The following is a 6,000-nucleotide window of genomic DNA, read 5'->3' on the forward strand; positions in this document are numbered from 1 at the left end:
AGTCTCTGTTCATAAACTCATCCACAGACTTAAGTATTGCGTCTCTTTCTCATTGCGGGACAATTTAGTAGAAATATTGGAAATCATTCCTTTAATGGAATCCAGCCATGCTGGTTCAGCCCCGCTAGCCTGGGAAGGTGCAATACACTGAGTACACAGTAGTGAGCCCCCTGGGGAAGAGGAACATGCTGCCGTACATGAAACACACTCTTTGCCTGACATATTGTAAATGTGACAGCACACACACACAGGAAAAGGTTAAAAGCACAATTTACCCACAAAGAGCCCTTCCAGGGAAACACAGATAGTTTGGAGCCAGCACACAGCGCCCTTATGGCTAATGCCAAGCTTTGCCGGGTTGCAGACTAAGTACCCAGATTGGGGACTTGGTATACTAATAATCGCTCCCGAAAAATAAATGCAGAAAACTCTACAGCAGCTTCCATAAGCGTGACCGGCTCCTCCGAGCACATTTTCTAGACGGAGTTTGGTAGGAGGAGCCAGCGCACACTATCAAATTCTTAAAGTGCCCATGGCTCCTAATGGACCTGTCTATACACCATGGTACTAAATGGATTCCCAGTATCCTCTAGGATGTAAGAGAAATATATATTTTAATCAGGGCTGTCTCTCCACGATTGTGTTTGCAGATGATACTCTATGGAAAACGCTACCCACTAGTGTACTGCAGAAACAGACGTGACACTCTCTATGCTTTTGGCCAGTTCATAGAGTAAGCTTACCTAAAAAGATCCTGTGTCTGATTAACTTATTTCACTTGTCACTGGCAAAGCTAAGTCCCCCATTCTCTCCGCCCCCTGTAGTCTTCACACAAGAGCTGGTGCTTCCATCTTGTTGGCACTGGACTCCAAGGTACAGGAGAAAGGGCCTTGTTCCAGACTCTTCGCTGTTTCAAACCAGAGTGACTGCCCTGAGGTCTCAGTGTAGGCCGTTGATGGCCTAAGTGAAGCAGGTTTACAGACGTCCCAAGCTTTTCAGAGTCAGAACATTTTCCTTTCTTTCCTCAACATCAAGGATGTTGACCTTTGCATTCCTATCTGCCTAGTGTATGTGCGGTGCTCACAATTTACTGCTCAGTACCAATGTTTCCAATTCTTTCAATTCCAATTCTTTGCCCTCCTGAGTCACCTTCTAATAAAGGTTGCATACTGTGAGGTGTGGAACATACATTGGCTGATTAACCAGCCAGCAGACTTCCATGACTTTGCATAAAGAATGACCTTTCCCAGTCAGAAATTCCAACATGCTCAGACCAGGTTATTGAAGAAAAGGTTGTTCCCTAATGACTCAGGTGCTGGCGGCCAGCCGTGGGTTCCTCGTGCTGTTTTGCAAGTACATGCAGGTTTTTGACAGTAGATGGCTTAGGGTTGTAACTTTTGCCCATTTTCACAGCAAGAATGTGTAACTATTCTGTGGTAGTGGAATCACTCCCACTCCCTGCTTCTGTCTCCGGCATCCCTCTCTGGGTGGATGTCTAGCTACACTCTCTCTTTAGGGATTTCTTCTTGGTGTCCACAGGCGGGCGTCTGACAGGTTCAAGTACCACCCAACATTTCCTCACTTTTGCATAAACATCCTAGAAATGAGGGCAATATTGTACTCCCTATACCAGTGGCCAACACTGGTTGGGTCACTCCTTGTGTACTGACTGAGGCGTCCATGTTTACTCTGTATGTTGCAGATCAGACAGGAAGACGCTGTGGGGTATATTCAATTGATGTCGAATTACAGCGTGGATTCGTCAGTTTTTGGATTCAACACTATTCGACAGCCGAAACCCTCCACCCGGGACATATTCAATTAAAAACGGATTCGACACGTCCTCGAAAACGGACCAATCGTCGAATAGTGGGCGGCCTGGATTCGACTTCCCGCCGTTTGGAATCCTATATAGGGCTTGTTTTTTGCGTGCTCAGCAGCCATTTTGTGAACCTGCAGAGCGGAGTGAGGAGCTGCAGAGTGATCAGTTTGGTTTTGGAGTGAGAAGAGAGGAGTGGCTTTGGAGAAGTGTATCCTGGGTAAAACTGTGGAATCATGGGTACATTTCAAATATAAATAGATATGCTATTAGAAATCAAAAAAGCACCAAAAAATAAAAGTATTTAAGATTTCTTATCAGCTCACGCCAGAAAACGTAGGCGCAATTAAATTGACGAAATGACTGTCGTCGAATCGACATTCTTCAATTGAATATACTTTTGTCGAAATACCGCATTTTTAACATTACAGACATGAAATTGTCGAATAGTCAAAAGTCGAAACTGAAACTACAGGTTTTTTGTCGATAAGTGACGTATTGAATTGTCGAATCCGATTCGACATGGTTTTTTGGTCGAAAAAGCCCCGTAATTCGACATCAATTGAATATACCCCATAGTGTGGCAATATTTCTACTGTTGAGCTCGCCCAGGATACTCTGTGGTAAACGCTGCAACTCTTAAATCACAGAGCACACGCCCGTTTACTACAGAAAGAGACACTGGCTGTCTATCTGGTACATGTCCAAGTTATGATCCCCTCCTGGATCCGTAATTCATTTCAGCAACGAGATCAAGGGAATGCTCACTGGGTGCATCTTGTTTATCAAAGTGAAGCAGCCATTTTGAATAAAATACTTTTAAGGGAGTTTAAATAAACTCGGACTATGGGGGGAATGTAGTAGGATGTGAGAGTTCTCCTGTTTTATTAAAGTGGTAATCATTTACATAGCTAACTCAACCTGATTTTGCCATGTACAGTAAATGATTACCACTTTAAAAAAGCAGGAGAAATTTCACAAAATCTCTCACTTTCTGATTTATCACAGCCTATTACATTCCCCCCTATGGGCCTTATACAGCTTAATTTGCAAAATTGCAAATCGGACGGCATGCGCTGTGACTGCATCGTATATGTGTGAAGGCTGAAATGCTTTCACAATGCGATCGCAGTCCCAGCAAAGTGCAATTTCCAGGAAGTGGGCGTTTGTGGGAGGTTACTTGGCGTTTGTGGGGAGTGTGTGGGAAAACACAGGCGTGTCATGGCCGTTTTCGTGGGCGTGTATCTGACAGCTGCGATTAAAAACATGGCGCGACTGCAGCCACATATATCCTGCGTATGCATGGGTCAACCAGAATTATGGTTGGTACTGTATTTCTGCTTATATGCGTCGCAATTATGCAAATGCATTTTTTTAGCAGAAGCAATTCTGCGCAAATTTCAATATCTGTCGCAACTGCGATCCATGCTGAATGAGGTTCCGGAGCTATAATTTCATTTTGTTGTTGAAGTGCAATGCAATGGACTAGGGGCCTAATTCAGACCTGATAGCGGTGCTGCAAATTACACTGTCCTGCGATCAGAGAGACGCCGCTCAAGGGGAGTGAAAATTCGCCCCCCCCCTGCAAGTGTGCGATTGCATGTGTACGCTGTGCGAAAATTCCCCTCAGTCAGCGGACAGCTGCAAAACCTTCGAATGTTTTTCCCATTCTGTGCAGTGTGTGCAGTCTGTGTGTAGCCCAGAACTTACTCCTCCAGTGTGAAGAAATCAGGCTGATCGGGGCCGGAGCTGATGTCACACACCCTCCCTGAAAACGCTTGGGAACACCTGCGTTTTTCCAGACACACCCAGAAAACGGCCAGTTACCACCCACAAACGTCCTCTCGTCAACCACCTTGTGAACAGCCGTGCGATCAAAATTTTCGCACCATCCTATCGCTGTTTGGCGACGCCCCTGCGCAGTATTTCGATGATTACCCGCTGCGCGAAAACGCACAGCAGCGTTCAGGTCTGAATCGGGCCCAATATTAGTAAGACATGAGAGCAATACTCAAGAGCAGCTCCACACAGTAGTCTGTAAACTGATGCAGTATAAAAAGGAATGTTGGAACTTAAGCACACCTAACAAAACATGTCCCAAGATCCGAACATGAATTGTTACCTGCCACAATAAAAAGTGTTTTTCTCTAATCAGCCTAAATCAGTGGTTTCCAAACTTTTTTGAATCATGGCGCCCTAGAAAATCAGAATTTTTTTTCACGGCACCCCTAGGCAAAAAAATTCTTATTGAGAAATTTAGAAAGAAATATTACATTAAGTAGCTCGCGTCTATATGTCATCCTTAGGGTCAGTTGTGTGGTGAGGGACAAGATTTGCTTCTGTTTGGCCACATACTTTATGACTGACAGCCACCAGCACTGGTTTTGCCTATTATATTGGCCATGAATAATTTGAATTGGTCCTGGACCACCAACCCAGGGCACCCCTGCAAGTGTCCCGAGGCACCCCAGGGAGCCACGGCACACAGTTTGGGAAGCTCTGGCCTAAAGGTTTCCAGTAGTGCCCAGCAATAAGTATAACCACTCAGCTGGTATTGGGTTAATGCTGGTATTCACTCCAGCTGCTGTGGAATGAAATATCCCAGCATGCTAAAACTGTGACAGGGCATGTTGGGATGTGTAGGTTACACAGCAGCTGGAGTGCCTACCCCTGTGATAGAAATAGCTTATATATGCTCTAGAAGTGAAAAAAACAAACACTTCTACAAAATGACTTACAGCTTCTGCTGTCCTACACAGTGTGTCTGCATGAGGAAGTGGCAGGAAGCTGTCCTGGAACGGATTAGTAAATGACCAGCGCTATCTACCACTCACAGCACGCAAAGCAATCTGTGCAATACCCAGCACTCTGATTGGTCAATGCGTGTGCAGAGGTTATACACTGGGAGAACTGGCTGCAGAACAACCTGTATTTTCATTAAAGCAATGTCCGTGTAGAAATCGGCGATATGCAACCGGATACACTTCTGGGGACACATTGCGTCCCTCTGACCTTCAAAAGGGGCGCACATTTACTAAGCAGTGATAAGAGCGGAGAAGTGAGCCAGTGGAGAAGAGCCCATGGCAACCAATCAGCACTGAAGTAACAGCTAGAATTTGCATACTATAAAATTATACAGAGCTGCTGATTGGTTGATGGGGCAACTTCTCCACTGGCTCACTTCTCCACTCTTATCACTGCTTAGTAAATGTCCCCCTTAAAGCCAGTACTCACGGCCCGATGCTGGAGAGATGTGTGCTGAGCGAACCGCTCAGCACACATCTCTCCCGGCGCTCAGCACAGCGCGATCTGTGCTGAGCGTGCGGGGGGAGACGGGGGGGCCGCTCACTTCACCCAGCGGGTGAAGTGAGCGACGCGCTAGATTGGCCTGCATGCAGGCCAATCTAGCAGCAGCGATAGCGATGCGCGGGGCTGCGCATCGCTATCGCTGTTAGGGCTACACACGGAGCGATCTTGCTGAAAATCTAAGCAATCTAGTCCGATTGCTTAGATTATCGCTCTGTGTGTACCCCCATTTGATCTCAATAGCAAGTTAAGTTAATATAGATTTAATTAAGGAAAGAGACTCCAAACACCATATCTACAGGTCTTTACAAGCTATAACAAACAATCGCAACAAAACTGGAAGGAGCTGGTGTTGCAAGTGAAGGTTTGAGGCCACCTGTTGCCCAATCACCACTAGATGTATCGGAATAAAATGCAGCTCAAGCAAATAATTCCTCCTGTTTCATAATAGCCATTCTGTTACCATGTCTGGTAATATTGTTATTTCTGTGTTCCAGGGAGAAGTGCTGGAGAACACAGAGGAACGTCATCATGCTGCAGCCTGTCTATTTATTCTATAACACACATCTGTACAGCTTTTGTATATAAAATTACCAGGAACCTATTAAGCTTGTTTGCAGACTTTTTTTTTTTTTTTTTTGTACTGCCGAGATCCTTTCATCCTTATAACCCTCAAGGAATGTTTAATATCTGTACTTAATCTGTATTTATAACACTATGGGGGGTATTCAATAAGTGCTGTTTTTTCTACAAGTGGAAAAAGCTTCATTTTTCGCTAGTTTTTAGGTGTCATTTACATTCAACCTATTCAATGCCCGTGCTGTTTATTCAACTGGTCGAAAAATCCGGCACTGGCGAAAACACGTACATCAGCA

The 6,000-nt window shown here is 45.1% G+C and overlaps 1 protein-coding gene across 1 annotated transcript in view; it reads left to right on the top strand.

Annotated features, from left to right (window-relative positions):
* DHX16 (DEAH-box helicase 16) overlaps window positions 1-5,729 on the top strand; it is a 95,282-nt gene extending 89,553 nt beyond the window's left edge. Inside the window, exon 22 of the mRNA XM_063938005.1 lies at window positions 5,623-5,729. The gene's annotated coding sequence lies outside the window, so the exon portion shown is untranslated. The remainder of the gene's footprint in view (window positions 1-5,622) is intronic.
* Window positions 5,730-6,000: the final 271 nt, after the last annotated feature.

Source organism: Pseudophryne corroboree, chromosome 8 (genome assembly GCF_028390025.1).
Source record: "Pseudophryne corroboree isolate aPseCor3 chromosome 8, aPseCor3.hap2, whole genome shotgun sequence".
Classification (NCBI taxonomy): domain Eukaryota; kingdom Metazoa; phylum Chordata; class Amphibia; order Anura; family Myobatrachidae; genus Pseudophryne; species Pseudophryne corroboree.